This window comes from Belonocnema kinseyi, chromosome 2, assembly GCF_010883055.1.
Source record: "Belonocnema kinseyi isolate 2016_QV_RU_SX_M_011 chromosome 2, B_treatae_v1, whole genome shotgun sequence".
Taxonomy (NCBI): domain Eukaryota; kingdom Metazoa; phylum Arthropoda; class Insecta; order Hymenoptera; family Cynipidae; genus Belonocnema; species Belonocnema kinseyi.
Genome location: NC_046658.1, coordinates 56,753,039 through 56,772,644, shown reverse-complemented (window position 1 = coordinate 56,772,644; position 19,606 = coordinate 56,753,039).

Sequence of the window (19,606 nt, the reverse complement as noted above, 5' to 3'; positions counted from 1 at the left end):
TAACATGCTGTCCAAACCATTGAAAATCTTTCGCGACTACCAGTGTTTTCTTAACTTTTTCCAGAAAACCGTTTTTTTCTTCTAAAGTAGAATTGGACATTAAAACAGTATAGTAGAAATAAATATATGAATAAATAGAGAGCCCGAGAATGTGAATATTTGTTAGAAAAATGTTAAAAATAAGTACCTATAATGATTTAAATATGAAGGTAACACTATTTGCCCGACTACCGCGGTAGTCTATATTATATTAACCTCTACAAAATTAACTGTATTTGACCCAACAAACGTGCTAGCAAAAAATCTAAAATTGTTTCACTGTAAAGTTGTGGATGAAATTTAAATTGTTTAATTTTAAAAGCTTCATTATAAATTCTTGTCTGCTTATTTTCAAGGTTTTGTTCTAAAAGACATACAAAAATAATCATAATTTTGAGTTATGGCTTTAAAAAAATACTTTTCATACTCTAGGTAAAAAAGATCATGTATATCCAATGTTATTTAACTTTGTGAGAATATGTTAAAATAATTATTTGAAATTTCGGTTTTTTTTAAATGGAAAGCAGTTGAAATATTGTCATTAAAACAATATAAAATTGTAAACCCCGATAATAGTTCCTGGGATTGTTCCTAATTATGAAAAAGCGAAGAAAAAATGAATAAATAAACGTGATATTCTGTATCGGAATTATAAATTCAGTTAAATAAATTGTGAGAATTTATTATTGTGCTGTACGAAATCTTGAGTACTTGGATTGAAAGTCTCGCGATTAAATCGTTACGCTCGGTTTTATCGTGTTAATTGAAGGAATTACACGTATGACTGGACGAAAATAAGATTATCGTAACGAGGCGCTCCATCGAAGACTCTCCTTTATTATTTCTTGCTTATCGGCTCTTATCGGCTCTTAGTTTAATGCAAAGGTTCACGCGAGGTTCTGTGCTGTGAAGTAATTACTGTATATATTGGTCGCGGACATTTGCCCTGTTTCGTCACTACACTCGACTCCAGTGTCTTTAATTCATCAGACAAGAATCTTATTTCCGACACAAGAGAGAATGACCGTGTCGCTCGTAAATTTGCTTGAACCTTCTTTAAAAAAGTAGAAGACTTGCACACTTTCAGGATCGTGTGTGTTTGAAACTTCTACTTGACAATTATACAAGGGGGCAAATATGCAAATATAAAATAATGTCCGAATACAATTTTAAGAGATTTAGTGCGAATAACAATTTTATTGCATAGTATGCTAATCATAAACTTGGCATAATTCTCAATTTTAAAGCGATTTAAATTCAGCAAATTACAGATTCATTTTTTAAAACTTTATTTGCATGTTGTTACTTTTAATACAGATTTGAACTTTAACTTATGTATTAGACTCTAAAATAAATATAGTTAGATCAGACATCTTTGAATGAATGAAAAGTTACATGGTTATTTTTATACATCATTGGTAAACATTTTCCCGGTGTTTTCCGAGCTGTAACGAATCCCGCAACATATCTTTACAAAGTTACACAAAATGCAAGGAAACGGCCAAAATTTCACAAATTCATCTTGAATGAACTTGTTGCACGTTATGTATTTATTCGTGATAGTTAAAAACACTGAATATTTTTTATGCAAACGCGCTTCATAATAACTGAACCAAAGTATATACAATTTACTACAGTTCTATATTTATTCGATAAAAAGTTTATTCGCAATAAAAATAAATCATTCCTTCGAACCAAATAAATTTTTACAACATTTTCAGGTTTTTTTTTTCTCCTGCAAGTTCATAATATCAGCAAACTTTTACTCATTGTTCTTATTTTTCTTATTTTTTAATTACTATAATAAAATAAAAAATAAAAATATAACATCCGGAGTGGAGAAAGCCCCGCTGATACCTCTTAGGATGATGGCAAACTTTTTTTGAAATTCGAAATCGCACAATTTGGGTGTTCTATAGGGGCCCCGCAGGGGTCCCATCTCAGTTGCCCTCACAAATCAACGATTAAAATTTCAAAGTCCAAAGGACGTATATTTTCTTGACACCAGAAATTTTAAGGTGTTATGAGTTCAGACTTACAAACAATGAATTTCTGTCCAAAATTGATGTACTCTTTTCTGAAATTTGAACTTTTACCATATGGATGTTCCATGAGGGTCCCCGGCGAGAGCCCAGCTCGGTTGCCCTTACGGAGCAAGAATTCAAATTTCAAAGTCCAAAGGACGTATATTTTCTTGACACTACTAATTTTAAGGTTTCATGGGTTCAGACTTACAAATAATGATTTTCTGTCAAAAATTGAATGACAGTTTTCTGAAATTCTAACTCTCACAATATGAATGTTCCATAGGTGTCTCCACAGGGGACCCCGCTCGGTCGGCCTCACGGATCAACGATTCAAATTTTAAAGTCCAAAGGATGAATATTTTTTTGATGGCACAAATTTTATGGTTTCATGACTTCAGACTTGCAAACAGAGGATTTCTGACAAAAATTCGATAACACCTTTATGAAATTCGAATAAATACATCTGTCCCGAAAACAACTTTTTTCCTGCTTTTTTCAGAAATATATTATAAGTTTCATCTTTTATGACAAATTTTAAATGTTAATAAAAAATTACATTTCCCTTTACTGTAAAAAATTTTAAAGTAGCCTGCAACGTGAAAAAAACAAAATATTACGAGAAGAAAAATGGTAATCGATTTAAATTATTTATTTAATCATTGTTTTATTGATATTCCTGTTAAAAGTTCTTGTATTTTACATTTAAAAAACGTTGTATAATAATAAATAATTAGAAAAAGAGAGTTTAAAATTTGGTACTTTAACCTTTCTGAACTTTAGCTTATCAGGATAGCTTTTTCATCGAGTTTCAACTTGTTGGTTTAGCGCAGTAGTTAGCACTCCCGACTGCTAGGCGATGGATTTAGGGATAGATATGTAGGTTTGATTCCACGTAGCGTTAGAAATTTTATTTGTATTATAATGTTTCAAAATGTAATATATATCTATTCACTCTAAACAGGACTATTAATATCTGCAGACAAAATACTCGCAATGAATTAATATTTATTTTATAAATAACTTTTTTGTCATATGGTTAGAGTATAGCAGTACGGTGCTAGTTAGCACTGACGCAGTACTGCCGGCCATGGTGAATTTCCTGTTAGAATAGTACTGTGCTTGTAGCGATATCCAGTGCTAGCCCAACACTGACAGTCCAGTACAAAATAGTGTTATCGTTCCAGAGATATGCCAGTACAGGTACTAGCACTGGCAAAAAAAAAACCAAGAGGGCTTTCATGGTGGCAACCATGAGGGAAGCCCATGTTGGGCCCCTGTGGATTAGCATGTCGTTTCCATAAGGAACCACGTCTGGATTGCCCTCATGGATATCACAAGGCATGAGGGTAATCCATGTGAAACCTGACGGGGGCCCCTCCATTTTTCCACACGGGATAGCAAATTTTATTTTCTATTTGAAGTTTGCATGCCAATATCTTCAATTTGAATTGTCCCGAAGAAAATCCAACAAGGAGATGTCGCACGGGATGTGCGCTCGTCGATTCAATTATAGGGCTTCAAAGGATAAAAGTTACATTAAATTTTATTAGGTTCTTATTTTTTATTTCGCAGCTAATGGATTTTGATGTACGTTCAACCTGTAAAGCATACAGCATAGTTGTCTGTACACCAAATTTTTATTATTTTTCTTCCCAGTTATTTTTAGCATATTTTTTAAATAGGTATATTTTGAAGATTTACAATTGAAGATCATTTACTTTATAGTGTGTATAATTTAAAATGATATTGTTTCGAACGTTTTTTTAATAGATTAAATTTGAAGATTCACAATTGAAAACTCTTCAATTTTTGAAATGTATACATAAAATCTTTCATTTAAAAAATTAAAAGTTCACATTTCTGCAATTTTTAAGAGTTACTCTAGCAATCATGCCAGGTGAAGAGCTTCCCACAAAAATGCGAATTTACAGATAATAATATAGTAAGACATGCATACTCCTTACTTTAATAGCATCTACCAAATAAAGCTCTTCACGCGGTCCCATTAGTATTCAAGGTCTTTTGTCTCAGACGTCATTTACTGCACTGACATGCTTCATCATCTATTTCTCGTAAACTAGTTGTCACCACACTTTCCTGTTCTGGCATACCACTTAAGCTTTTTTACGTCTAACCATTTTTTCATGCCTCTTGTGTTACTATGGCTTTTTATATCTTTTCGAATTAGGGTCTCATTCACATATTTCTAATATTAATTGCTCGGTCTGCCTCTCAGTATGCTACCATTTACTTTACCTGGATATACTTGTTTCTCGTCAATCGTTCTCCTTCCATTCTCTCAAAATTCTGAAGTCATCTCAACGAATTTATTTCACATTATTATGTCAACCAGTGTGTTCTCTGCAGTACATTATATGAGAATATAATCATTACCGACTTTGTCCATTAGTTTTTTACCGCACATATTGCGCAGGTAATGTATTCCGACTTCGTTAATTTTACTCTTTTCCCTTTCTTGGTAGGTCCAGGTCCCGTTAATGCACATCTCAGTGGATGCATGTATAGAATGATCTATCGTACTTATCAACTCGCCAAAGGCAAGTTTTGCGATTACATGAGTTGAAAAGGCTCTTCTGTACCAACTAGGGACTAAATGTTTTCCAAAAAATGAGGGAAAGCGAGTTTTGACATGTATAGGAATGGGTAAACTCCAATTTTTCCCACGGCGTTGGGAAAATAGTAGATTATATACCTAGGCAGTAAAGTTGAACTTTATACGAGGATGCAGAATTTAACGTATTAGCCGAAGGCGAGGACGGTGAAACGGGATCCGAGTATAAAACAACTTTACTGTCGTAGTTCATACGATACTTTATCTGAAATAGACAGAATAAGAGCACTGTTCCTGGAAAACGGCGCTTGATTGTACCGCGTGCGTACACGCGTGGGGTGACGTTAGACGTCCAAAATCCACTTTGTAGTTAAACGCAGTTCGAAAATGAATTCTTCTTACTCTTTTTTTCACTTTTCTTTTACTTTTCACTTAATTCTTCCTCCTTACTGGCACTTTACGTGCCGCTCGTTGCAGTACAATAAAATTATATTTTACTGCCGTTCCGCGGTCAGATAAAGTGCGCTTGTTTTGCCTATTTCAGATAAAAACTTTTTTGTTTGCCCTCGAACTTTATTCTGTGATCTGCTATTTGATCCGCGCAAGATCTTTCTGGCATAAATCCAGATTGAACCTCCCAGATCTTTTCTTATGTTATTTTTATTATCCTGTAAACAAGTATTTTTGAATATATTTTCCTATGGTACTTATCAAGCTGATACCTCTTTAATGATTGCAGTTGATTTCTTGATTTTTGTAGGTGTAGATTCTAAATTTTCAAAATTAAAAACTCTTAAATTCTAAAGTTTTATCACTCAAAACTCTACAATTTTGAAGAGTTACAATTGAAAACTGTTCTAGTTTAAAGATGTATAAATAAATGTTATTTAATTTTGATGATCTTGATAATCACAAGTCCAATTTTTAATTCGAAACCTTTCAAATACATTTTTTTCGAATGTAAATTATCAAAATTACAGAATTTTAAAACTTGAACCTTGTATAATTTTTAACTCCACATTGTTGAAGGGTTACTTGGCAGAAACTTAAAATCGAAAACTGAAAATGTACCAAAGTACTATTCTTACAAAGGAACTCTGTAATTTGTCTCTTATCTTCAAGACCTGGACCAACACTGCAACTAATTTTAAATGATCCTAAAGTCAAATAAAAATTATTGTCAGGTGGATCTAACATTATGAGAAATCGATATTCAATTCAAACTAAAGAATTTCCATTTAATCGCAACAGCTTCGAGTGAAAGCAGAATATTTTAGATGTCAAACTGACGTATACTGGATAGTTTATTATAATACACTGTCGAAGTGTATAGTGGAAAAAAGTAGGATACAAATTACGCGGTATGTGAGCGTAAACTAAAAATATAAGGAGCTACAATATGGGAAAAGTGAAAAAATGAATTTGAAGATCATTATTATGATAATTAATGTCTTAGGCTTAAGATGGTTACAGCCCAATATGTCCAAGGCATTTTGTCTTAGAGTTGGATTTTTATTTTTGAATAGTCTGCCCGGGCATGTCCCGGTATATGTAGATTATCAATTTACTGACGCATTCTTGTAATGCAATCAAGTGATATGATAAGAGCAGTCTGACTAATTTTATATATTGGGCAAAGCCTAGTTTTTACCCCATCCATCACGAACTGGGATGCAGCCAAGTGAACGAAGGGTGGGGGGGGGGCTATACTTTAACGTGGGATCCGAACCACCAGAACCACGGTAAAGATGCATAGAAAAATTTTCAGAGGTGCCCGGCTCAGAGGTCGAACCCCGGACCTCTAAAGTAAAAGTCTTATTATTATTGTTGTTAATTTTATCAAATCCTTAAAATTGAAAAGCGATTACTAGTGGCAGCGATTTATCTATGCTTCCCTACGAAAATTTAATTGTGAGGAAATAATCCTCTTACAGTCATTGACACAGATCGATTACGCACAGTGGTATTATAGAATGGCTTCCTAGAGAATACGAAGTACCGTTGGTTCGCTTTGAAAACGGGTTTCGCGGTTTCCCGCCCTCTGGTTTTTGTCCTGAAACTCCAGGGCTCTGAGTCTCCTCTGAAAACAAACCAACTCCGGTACAGGATTTACAAATTGAATTAGATGCCAGTACGAAAGGGCGCGTGTAAAACAACAGCTTGAGTCGTAAGTTAAGTCGACATAAGTCGGGTCTGCGATTTCAGTCTCTTTGCGTACCCTAGCTCCTTCAGCATTTCCCTACGTGTCCGGTCCGATGGGAAGACGAAGGTAGAAAGAAGATGATTATACAGGGTAGAGTGAGAAAACGAGAAAGCTGGTCCAACTGAGAGAAGCTGCTTGTCAACCTGTTAAGCCAAACTAATCCCAAGCTTAGATGACTGGGACCGCCCTGTCAAAACTTGTCACCGGGTCAGGGAATTAAAGAGTCACTGGTGGCTTTGTAGAGACTCAGGATTCCCCTTTGCATGTCAACGATTCGTCTTGAATTTCAAACTTCAAATTCAAATCTTCTCTTCTTCAGTATTCGCTTGTCTTTATTTATTTGTTATTTTTGGTAGCGTACTAATTTTCTGTTGCTTCAGGCAATGGCATTAATTCGAAATAATTGTAATGGAGATTATAAGCGCAGTTCATAAACTACGTTACCAATTTCGACTATTTTTAAACCCCCTTCCCTCCTTGGTGGGGACCGTAGTTTTATCCTCACTCCCTTGCCGAAAGTAACGCTGTCCAAAATTCAAGCTCCCAAAACAGAGGTAATCGGATGATTGCTCACGAAAACAGGAGAATAAATTCTTCTTTTTATTCAATAAAATAGTTTGATCTTCAAGCAAAAAATACGAATTTTTTCGAAGACAGTTGAATTTTCAACAAAAAGCTATAATTGTCAACCAAGGAAGAAGACTCTTCTACCGTGAAAAATAAATGTTCAATTCAGAGAAGTACGAATTTTCGACAAAACGGTTTATTTTTCTACCAAGAAATATGACTTTTAAAATATTAGAATATGCAACAAAATAATTGAGGCTTCAAGAAAATAGATAAATTTTTGAACGTACAAAGGTACATTTTTAACGAAGAAAATTATGTTCAATCAAAACACGAATTTTCAACCAAAAAGGTGAATCTTCAAAATAAAATTAGTTTTAACAATATGTGGTTCAAATGACACTCACTTAATTTAATTGTCAACCAAAAAATAAATTGTTAACCAAAAATGGAATAGCTACATGTTCACTTAATAAAATTAATTTTTAGACGAGAAAAAATTTTTTTTCACAAAATAGTTAAAGAGAGGAACTTTTAACTAAAATTATGAATCTGCAAAAAATAATTTGTAACGAAAGAGTTCAACTTTCAACGTAATGGTTGAATTTCTATCCAAGAAGGTAATTTTTTCAACATGGATATTAATTTTCTACCAAAAAAGACGAATTTTAAACCAAAAATGGAATATTTCAACTTGCATTTTCAACAAAAAATATGCATTTTTAACAAACTATTCAAATTTTCAACCAAACAGTAGAATTTTTACCTGAACGAGATGAATTCTAAATTAAAAAATGACGGTAGACTTTTTACCCAAAAAGGAACGAACTTTAAAAAAAACATAGTTCCATTTTCTCATTGGGTACTAATAACTCCGTGCGCATTGATGCGAAAAAACGAGAAAAAGGGGAAGTTGCATGAATACAGGAGAAAAAGAGATATTCTCTATAAAGAAAGGGAAAAGTGAGAATATGGGAAAATGTGTAAATTCTGACATTTAAAAGTGATGCCTAAAAGCCTAATAAGTTATTATTGAACTGTACCGTTGCATGCTGAATTTTCATACTATTTTTGAATTTGCATACTATTATTTATAAATATATAAATAGGAAAATATCAAATGTATCTATTGCATAAAGTGTTATTTTTGTTTTGCAATCACAAAGATCTTACGACTAAAGAAAAAACGGACAAATGTTCGTTTAAAAATGCTGAATTGATTTGTATAAGTTGTATAATAGTTCTGTACAAAAAAGGTATTGTAATGACTTTTCTTACATTTCATTAAAAGTTGTTAAACTTTTGTTCATCGTCCTTTGTTTGGTTAAAAAAGATAATAGTATGAAATAAAGTTATGATAATCACATTTCCCGTGTAATTTGCCCATCCCTGGTGGTAGGACACAAGGATCTCTGATATGCGGCGAGTTGGATGAGATCCTCACTAACGCACCTCCTCTCATATCTCTCATGCTTTGCGGGTATTTCTATGGTAGGGGAAACTCCCGTGTAATTTCCTGTCCTGAATTTCGAACGAGCGTGAATTTGCACCCTCGAGTTCGCACCAACGAGATCCGCTCGCTCAGAATACTAAGAAGAAAATGTAAATGGATACCGGTCGTCGTGCGCCATTTTTGCTTCCCCTCAAAACTTCGTTTTTTCAATAAGCTTTACACACTACAGTGGATTTAATACTGATAAAAATATTCAAGACTTTTTTCTCTAAATAATAGATATCAAGTTGTCACTCAACCAAGTGCACGCATTCAGTGAATCCAAAAAACACTTTTCGAGCTACAGTGAAAGACCCCCCCCCCCCCAATTTCTAATTCCGGAGAAAGGAAATTCGTATTTTTTTAAATCGAAATTCGAATATTAACACGTGCCGCCGGGCATTTAAAAATCCTATTTAATAAAACCATACACTGAGCAAACGAACCGTTAATCGAGCTGGATAAATAGCTCGGTTAAAGACATATTATTTAAAAAGAACAGAGTAATGGTTGTAAGTTATCATGTGCTTGTTGCTATCACAACCGAATTAAAACGGTTAAAGTCAAATGGTAAAAAATAACACATTAGTTGGTTGTCAGAACCGAGTTTGACCCTGCAAAATTTAAATCTGTAGTTCTTTGCTAAAATTGAACGATTTTTCGGTTTAAAGGAAACAAATGCTTTGTGATAAATTTTAACCAAGCGGCACCTAGTAGTTATATTTTCACAAGCAAACTAGTCACTTTTTACACAATCAATATGCTTGTTATATTTTCTCAAGGATATTGTCTGTTTTTAATCAATGGAATTTACTGGGTTCTTTTTTAACATTCTTAGTAGCTGAATCTAACAAATTAAATTGATCAGTTTTAACCAAATGCTTTTGAACTTGGTAAAAGTGAACCGAGTTGAGTTGCGATTTTTTAACCGAGTAGAGATATAATTTTAGCGTAATTGCGCAGGTGTCGCAGTAAGGACAGTAGAAAGAACCGACGCCTGCGCATTTAAGAAGAGCGCATCACTAACATCGTTGTTAGCGTCATTTCGCTTCGACTCCATTCTTTTTTGGTATGCTGTACATGAGTCTTAAATTTATTTACTAAGGTTCCAATATTAAAATATATTATATTGAATAACAATAACATCGTTGCTTAAGAAGGAGAATGCCCGTAAAGGATGACACGGATTTTAACCATCTTTTGTGAGCGACAAGGACTTAATATGAGATTGAAAAAGCTGTCGTCCGCGTACTTTTTTCAAATATTTTTTTCTGATTCTTTTTTTTCCAATAATTGACCGTAAATATGCATAAATATTATAAAAATAATATTAAACATTTCAAAACAAATATTTTTAAGGACATGTGATACTTAGAAATTTATCGATTTGACCAGTTTTAGGTTCCAAGTACATTAATTACTGTAACCGAGTAGGTTAGTTAGCGTAGCAGAGACAGTCGGCTGTCGGTATACATAAACAATTACACATATTATAGAAAAAGCTTGACTTATTTTTGGATTGGCCTCAATTGCATTTTGTTTCGGTTCTCTGCGTTACGATTTGAATGCGCAACAAAACGTCGCTATATGAAATATACTGCAAGCAAGCTACCAGCTGAGCCACGCCGCTCTCCTCGAAGAATTATAAAGCAAAATGTATAAACAGTAGGTTGGTTCAAAAATGTATTGCAACATTTTTTCATTTTAGAGTGCAAGACCCCCCACCAAACTTTCAATTTCTGGAGAAACAAAATTCGTATTTTTTTCTTTCGAAATTCGAATTTTAACACGGGCAACTGGATACTTCAAAATCACAGTGAATTAACATAAGAAAATTTTTAATTTTCAAACAATTGAACTCATATTGCAGGGTTTCATCAAAAGGTGCCAAACTTTTTAGGGATTGAAGAAGAGTGTCCACGAAATAAAGCCATACTAATGACTTTTATTTCCAACCCACTATCACCCTCCCCGCAACGCCCGAAATATGACCAAAAACTCAGAAAACTACATTTTTACGTATTATTGTTACTTTTTTAAGCAATTTTGGTCGTCTTTTGTATACAAATAATTACTAAGGGACAATTTTAATATTTCGCATGACTTTTTAAACAATTTTCAATTGTTTTAACCAATGTAAATTATTTAAACAATTATTTATTGTCAAAAAATATAAAAAATAATCATATTTACTGATTGAAATATAATGGTTTATCATTCTTTGGAGTAGTACATTTTTGTAAAAAGATTATGTAATTGTTTAAACAATTATTTATTGTTTATTTTCAAAATTTCTAAAAATTGAGCCAGAGATGTCAACTTTTTTCAAATTGGTATCATATGCTACTTTTTCTTAAATAACTACATAATGTTAATACATTTATTATAATGTTTAAAAAATTTCTATTTGTTTAAAAAATTTTATATTTTCAAGCAGTTATTTTTCGATAATTCAAAAAATAAAATAAAATAGAACACATACAATAATGACGATTTTAAAAGTACTTTTTGAAAAGTAATTATTTTGAATATTTATTTTTATTTAAACAATTAAAGAATGGTTAACGTATTCTTTCTTTGCACTGTTCAGTCAAAAACATAGTAATTGTATCTGTTCTATTTTATTTAATTTTTTTAGTTATCGAAAAAAACTGCTCAAGCAAATAAAGATTGTTTAAAAAAATATAAATTTATTAAACATTAAAAGAAATGTATCAAAATGATGTAATTATTGAACAAAACATAGCATATGATACTAATTTGAAAAGAAAGAATATGATATCTCTGTCTCAATTTTCAGAAATTTGGACAATAGACAATGTACCACCTCAAACAATGACAGATAATTACATTTGAATCAGGAAATTACGATTATTTTTTACATTTTTTGGGAATAAATACACCAGAACCTGTTAAGATCGGCCATCTTTACTTCGGACTCGGCGGGCACACACTCAAACTTGGGATATCAGCACCTCCGTGGGCCGATCCCTTTTCAACCCCATATTGTTTTTGGTACTGCATCAAATCGTCTTTTCCTTAGATGCAAGCGCCCACAATGGGCGATCGTCGTTTCCTCCACGGCTATCTGCGAAACCTTCCCCTTCCACTGCGCAACGACACTACCCCTCACTGGATTCGATGTTGCTTCAGGCCCTCGATGTTATGTCCCTCATAAATATAATGCCTTTGTCTTTCAAATTACCCAATTTCCCACCATTTTCACGCCTATACATTGATCAAAAATTCTAAAAAGCCGACGAAATCCCTGGCATTTTGACGACTTCGAGAATATAATCGTTAATATAGGTAGATTCTCAAAAGTTTCAATTAGAATATTGAATTTTCATAAGCTCCCCATTGAGTTAATGAAGTGAGTCAAAATAAATTTTCTATTGTTTTTTTTTTCGTTGGTAAAGCTGTTGAAAATTGTACTTTTCAAAGATTGATTAAAACTCAATGGCGAGGGCCACGATTGTGGGCCGAAACGTGTCAAACAACTTAATTGATATCAATTCACCTGATCCTAAAGCGAAAAACGTACATTAACAATTTCTAAAAAAAATAATAACTTCCTGAAACACTTACGTTTGTTAACTTAAGTTAATTATGATCTCATTACAACTTAAAAGTGGACCAAAAGTGAATTTTTTTAGAAAAAACTGCAACACACGAGAATTATTGCAAGATAATATTTTTATAAATAATAATAATTATATTGATAATAATAATAACTTGTTCAAATACTTACTTTTGTGAACTTGAAACAATTATTAATCCACCATAACTTAAAAAGTGGAAAATTGTATCATTTATCGTTCAAAAAATGTTCATATATCACATTTATACTTTATTAGATTGGAATTAATCTAATTTTCTATATTTCAATGATTCTCTTGGGCATACTTCATATAGAAATAGATATAAGTTGGAAGACAAAGGGTCTCCACAGGGAACATAGCATCGACGGCCTGGAGCAACTTCGAATCCAGTGAAGGGTAGTGTCGATGCACACGGAAAGGGGAAAGGTACGCAGATAGCCGTGGAGGAAATGACGACTGCCCGCCCACAATATGTGGGTACGGCGGCGCCTCGTATACCTGCTTTCTACCTGCGTCGAGGGTACGTAAGTTCGTACAGAGCCCCAAGCTTTACGATCTTAAGAGTGCCTACTGTAATTTTTTGAATAATTTACATTGTTTATCCAACTGAAAATGGTTTAAAAAGGCATGGGAAATATTCAAATTGTCAATTAGTAATTATTTGTATAAAAAATACGACGGAGATTGCTGAAAAGTAAAATTATACATAAAAATGCATTTTTTTTACTATTGAGTTATGTTAGTACACTGAGAAAACATACTCGTTGAAAATAACCAAAATTCTGCTGAAAATAGCCAAGGAAGACTACTAATATAGCACCTGCAAACTTCGTTGTAAAATTTAAACAAAGTGTATTGGCTAACATTTTTTTATTAAAATTAGCAACCTACTTTGTTACGGTAGCCAACCTCATTCTGTTGCTAGCTAACCTGTTCGGTTACCGTGACCAATGTACTTGGCTATCGTTTTCTTGCAGTATATTTCATACAGTGACGTTTTGTTGCGCATTCAAATCGTAACGCAGAGAACCGAAACAAAATGCAATTGAGGCCAATCCAAAAATAAGTCAAGCTTTTTCTATGGTATGTGTAATTGTTTATGTATAACTTGAATATTAAAGTAACGCTCGGCGTTACCCCCCACGCCTTAAAATTGTTATGTATTTTTTAAGGGCCCCATTGCCAGGTAGTTTCATGCGTTTCTCTTATTAATGTTTGTCAGTCCCACATAAAAAAAACGCAACTGCTAATACATGGAAAGATTTTGAGAAGGTGTTATATTTATTTTTGGTAAATTTTTTCGATACTGTTGTCAGGCTTAAAATTAAGGAAATTGTTTCGGGCCCTACCAGTTTGGTTCCGCAAAATTTTGGGACAGTCAAAGGAAATTCGATAAGGCCCCTATCAAGGATCCTCTTTAATTCCTAATTAATGTCAGGGGCCCACGCTGGGGCACCAATAGGATCTTTTTCCAAATAAATCCCGTTCTTGTTTTGTGCATTGACAAAACAGGTCCACCATATAGCGCGATGAATTTTATAAGGAAAAGCACTATTATCGGCGAGAAAACTATAGGCATCTGCTTTTGAAGCTTAACAACTCAGTCAAAAAAAATGTTAGCGCAACAAAACAAGTCATTTAAAAGCTGAAAGTGTTCTACGTTAATAAGCTGAAAGACGTTTGTGTAAAAAAATGGTTGTGCTTAGCAGACTGAAAAATGTAAAATAAAGTAAGGATTTTTGGGTACATTTGAGAACAGTCGAGTTTAGAGCATTATTTCTTATACAAGGGGCGATGGAAAAAATTTGAAAAAATTCATGAGTATGAGGAAAACGGTTGTGAACCAGTTGCCGTTGAGAAATTTAAAAAATAATAAGAATTGTTGCTTAAAAGCACAAAAATGTGCAACTATATTATCTTCAGTTCTAATACAGATATTAAAGCGATTCAAACTGCAAACTGTAATTAATAAGCTCTGCATTTATTTTCAATCACACGGAAGGATGTGTTAATCTTCTTTTTTGTGAAAATCGCGACATTTTTAGATATTTTTTGTTGTTGTAAAACAAGTGACAGAAAGCAGAGGGGGCCCTTTTTTTGCCGACCGCTGGTGCCATTCTTCGGCCCCTAGTTCTGAATTCTTAGATGGCACCTAGCCACGGGTCAAAGAAAGAGACCAGCAGTCGGCAGTAAAAAAACGGGCCCCCCCTGCTTTCTGTCACTTGTTTTCCAACAAAAAGAAATGTCTAAAAATATCGCGATTTTCACAAAAAAGTTGACTAACACATCCTTCCGGGTTATTGAAAATAAATACAGAGCCTATCAATTACAGTTTGCAGTTTGAATCGCTTTAATATCTGTATTAGAACTGAAGATAATATAGTTGCACATTTTTGTGCTTTTAAGCAACAATTCTTATTATTTTTTAAATTTCTCAACTGCAACTGGTTCACAGCAGTTTTCCTCATACTCATGAATTTTTTAAAATTTTTTCCTTCGCCCCTTGTATAAGAAATAATGCTCTAAACTTGACTGTTCTCAAATGTACCCAAAAATCCTTACTTTATTTTACATTTTTCAGTCTGCTAAGCACAACAATTTTTTTACACAATCGTCTTTCAGCTTATTAACGTAGAAAACTTTCAGCTTTTAAATGACTTTTTTTTGTTGCGCTAGCATTTTTTTTGACTGAGTTGTTAAGCTTCAAAGGCAGATGCCTATAGTTTTCTCGCCGATAGTAGAGTATTTTTTGAGAACATATAAATAATTTATATGTTTTCAAAATATATTTAGAATGTTATTTAGTTGTTCAAAGAGTTTCTCGCACCATATCTAGTATCTAACAATGAGCAAAATAAGAAAAAGCGATGATTTTGTCCTTGCATTATCCAAGATAAATAAAAATAAATGACATTATGAGGAAAGTTGTAGGCTCCAGAAGCTACGATCATGGTTCCTTAAAGCAACCATTCCCAACGCAACTGAAACGTGTACTTCACCTACTCCTGCTCCTTCTATCCTAGAAGATAAGCAAGAACGGTAAATATGCGCAAGATAATTCGTCAAACACTGTTCCTGAAGCACCGGTCTCTAGCCGCGGACGACCTTACGCGGCAGACAGCACAGTTGCAGGTGAAGGTTTCATCTCTAGATGCTTTTTTAGAGTCACCAACCTTTGCTCAATGTTAGGAGGAACAGTGTTGTCGGACCAGATGCAGTGATCCCAGAAAAACAGCCTTTTGGATCTGACTTGCGATCGTCTGAGCCTGATGCTGGCAAGCCGGGATTTTGTTCAGTTGGCTAAGAAATGAAGCTTTCATACCTACAAGGCAACCGATTCTCCACAATGGACTCCAGTTCCCCCTGGTCGTATGGTAAGACGCCGTATGGCTGCTCTATCTGCGACTCGGTAGAGAAACGTCGCAAACGTTGACGACTTCATGTTGGTGTACGTGCCGCATTAGAGAATCTATGCTTTTTAGAACTGAGCAGGCTGTTGCTAGAACTGCTCATCGATGAAGACACTTTAAGCTCAGCAAACCTCTGCCCCCTTTATCTCTAGAGAGGTATATACCAGGTTCAGAAGATCTAGGATGATGACTTCGATGGATTGTCATCATCTTGCGTGTGCTTCGGTCAAGTTGCTTCATCTCGTCGACGTTTCATTTTACTGCACCAAAAGTGTACAGCAGTATAGGAAGGACCAAAATATTGGTCGCCTGGATCTTATTCTTGACAGATAATTCGGAAGCCCAAATTTTTCTAATACTAAAAATAAATGATATTATTAGTATTATTAATAAATTTTTACTCGGGTAAACCCAGTTATACATTATAGCCACGGACTAAGTCAAGTGACTGATGAGATTAGAATGTTATAAGTTAATTAAACTAATTTAATATGATGCTTGAAACCTCCTACGAGGATGTTACATAAGATGTAATCTTCGCGTTCTAAAACGGGCATTGGAATGTATCTATAGAAAGGCATCCATTCTTTTAAGAGGCCTGTAGGTTTAGGGCAAGTTGTTGATGTATAATGTCCGCTACGTCATTATGTCTGTACGTATATTCTCTCTGATACATTACACGACAGCCATCAAAAATGTACTCAATGGATTCATTGGTATCTCCACATAATCGGCACCGGTCAACCACGTCTTGATGTAACACGTGTTTGCGATAATTCCTGGTGCTGACAACCTTGTCCTGTATCGCAATGACGAATCCTTCCGTCTCTGTCTACAGAACACCCTTTGTTAGCCAAATATTAAATGCCTCACTATCCACTTCATTTTGATCTAACGTTTTGGGGTGTTCGCCATGGATAGCTTTTTGCCTCTATTGTATTTCTAATTCCTTTATGGTTTCTGCCCTGATATTCAAGGCCCTATGTGAGGACAAATTTAAGAGCGTGTAGTCAAAATCCGCTTTACAGATGCTACTGTAAAGCGCAACATTTCGTTTGCTGTTAAAATAGCCTCGCAACTGTATAATTTGTGACTCACGCAGTTTTTTGACATCTACAACGCCCTTACCCCCTATATGTCGTGATAGAACTACCCTTTTAATCACTGAATTTCTATGGTGCATTCGGTGCTTCGTCATTTCTAAGCGAACAATATTCTGTTTAACTTTTCAATGTCGGTGTTAGACTATTTTATGAGCCCGAAGGAGTACGTGAGGACAGGGATGGCACATGTGTTGATTGCCCTGATTTTATTTGCCGAGTTGAGAAAACTCTTCATAATCAATCTGAGTCTCGTAGTGAAGGCAGTCGTTAGGCTTGTTTTAACCATCGTATGCTGAATACCCTTAGATTCAAGAATACCCAGATATTTATATGATTCGCCTGTAGCCATTGCCTCGATATCATTTTTGAACTCGTTCTCTAACTCTGCGTTCCCTAATTCCCCTCTGATTAAATACACTGTTCTAGATTTATCTAGTCCGAACTGCATGTAGATATCATTGGAAACCTGCTTTGTGACATCGATTACTTACTGCAGTTTCTGGGATGAACTAGCGTACAGCTTCAGGTCATCCATGTAAAGAAGATGGGTCACTTCATGAGTAACCTCATTTTCATGAATTCTGAACCCATGAGACATGCTCTTTAGTGTTTTGCTCAATGGAATCAATGCTAAACAGAACTATAATGCGCTGAAGGAGTCTCCTTGAAATATACCCGTCGTAAAGCGTATTGATCTAATTATCCTTGGTTGTCCTTGATCAAAATACTTGATTCTTGTACGTCAGAACCTTATCGCATGGCATATCTGCAATGATGGCTGTAAGACATTTATAAATTGTTGGAAGACAGGCTATTGGTCAAAAGTCAGATGCATTTTGAGCGTGGGGTTTTTTTTAAACATATACGTTTTACCCTGGAGCATACAGCCTGGCTTCAGATCTGGGCGTTCAATGATCTTCTGAAAACACCTTGCCAACGCAAAATCCACACTCGTCAGGTACTTGTACCAGAAGTTTTGCACCATGTCCTGGCCTGGAGATTTCCAATTACTTGCCCTTCTCAAGACCGCTGAAACATCTAAAGCTGTGATGTTTGTCAGTTGCATTTCAGGGATATTGCTTGCCCTTGCTTTCTCCAGTTTGAACCACGCAGTCTCCAAATTGCATCTGCGTTCATTTTTCCAATTATTATTATTATTATTTATTATTATTTATTTTAAAAAACATGTATGTGTTGAAATGTTGTCACAAGCTTATACTACCCATCATGTCGAAGGCATTTTTAGTTAGAGTTGGATTTTTTATTTGATCATTTTTGCACGGGGCTGTCCCTTGATCTTCAACCGCGCCCAATTCCAAAACATAAATGGAGAACTCTGGATTAGTCAAGGAAAACGGGATTAGTGGACCAGGAGATCGAGATGTTTTTCCAAATTTGCCAACGCAAAATCCACACTCGTCAGGTACTTGTACCAGAAGTTGTACACCATGTCCTGGCCTGGAGATTTCCAATTACTTGCCCTTCTCAAGACCGCTGAAACATCTAAAGCTGTGATGTTTGTCAGTTGCATTTCAGGGATATTGCTTGCCCTTACTTTCTCCAGTTTGAACCACGCAGTCTCCAAATTGCATCAGCGTTCATTTTTCCAATTATTATTATTATTATTATTTATTATTATTTATTTAAAAAAACACGTATGTGTTGAAATGTTGTCACAGGCTTATACTGCCCATCATGTCGAAGGCATTTTTAGTTAGAGTTGGATTTTTTATTTGATCATTTTTGCACGGGGCTGTCCCAGTATATGTCATCAGTCACGGACGCATTTTTATAATGCAATCAAGTGATCTGATGAGAGCAGTCTGTCCAGACATATTGGAAAAATTATTATTATTATTTGTATTGTTATTATATGAAAAGTGAGGAGGGAATTAGGAGAAAATATAAGTGGGAGGAAGTATAGATTTTGAGATTAGTCTAGAATTTCCTTGTTGCTGATTTAAATAATACATTCGTTTCGCACCACTGTCATCATGTGCCATAGATCACACCAAAATAATAAATTTAGAAAAATACGTCAAGAATTCAAAATAATTAAGGATATCACTATCAATAACAGCAATTACAATTAATAAGTTTAGACCGGCAGAAATAGACAATTTAATACCTCAAATTTTTGCGACGTGCAAATTCAACATATATAAGGTTATTTAGTTTTTTTCAATATTGCAGAGAAACTTTTTTTGATCATGTAACTTACTCAGGGCTAAAAGCAGTCCTGTACGGGCTGCAATATGACTTTTATTATAAAAGTCATTTTTATGAAAAGGGTTGCCACATATTCGTACCACACAATAGCTCCTGACGAAGGCCGCCTTATAATAAGAGAAAACTGTTGGGACCTGTAAAAAAGCCTTAATATTTTATACGTTGAAAAAAATTACAAAGCTTTTATAGAAGTTTTGTAAAGGCGAAAAGCTCATACTTACTTCATATATTTGTTTAATTATATTTCGAAAAAAATCATGTTTTTGAATGTATCGAAATATTTCAAATGTTGGAAATTCAAGAATTAAAATTAAAATCTTCCGAAACTTGTAACAAATTTGTTTACTCATTTGGCGTGCCTC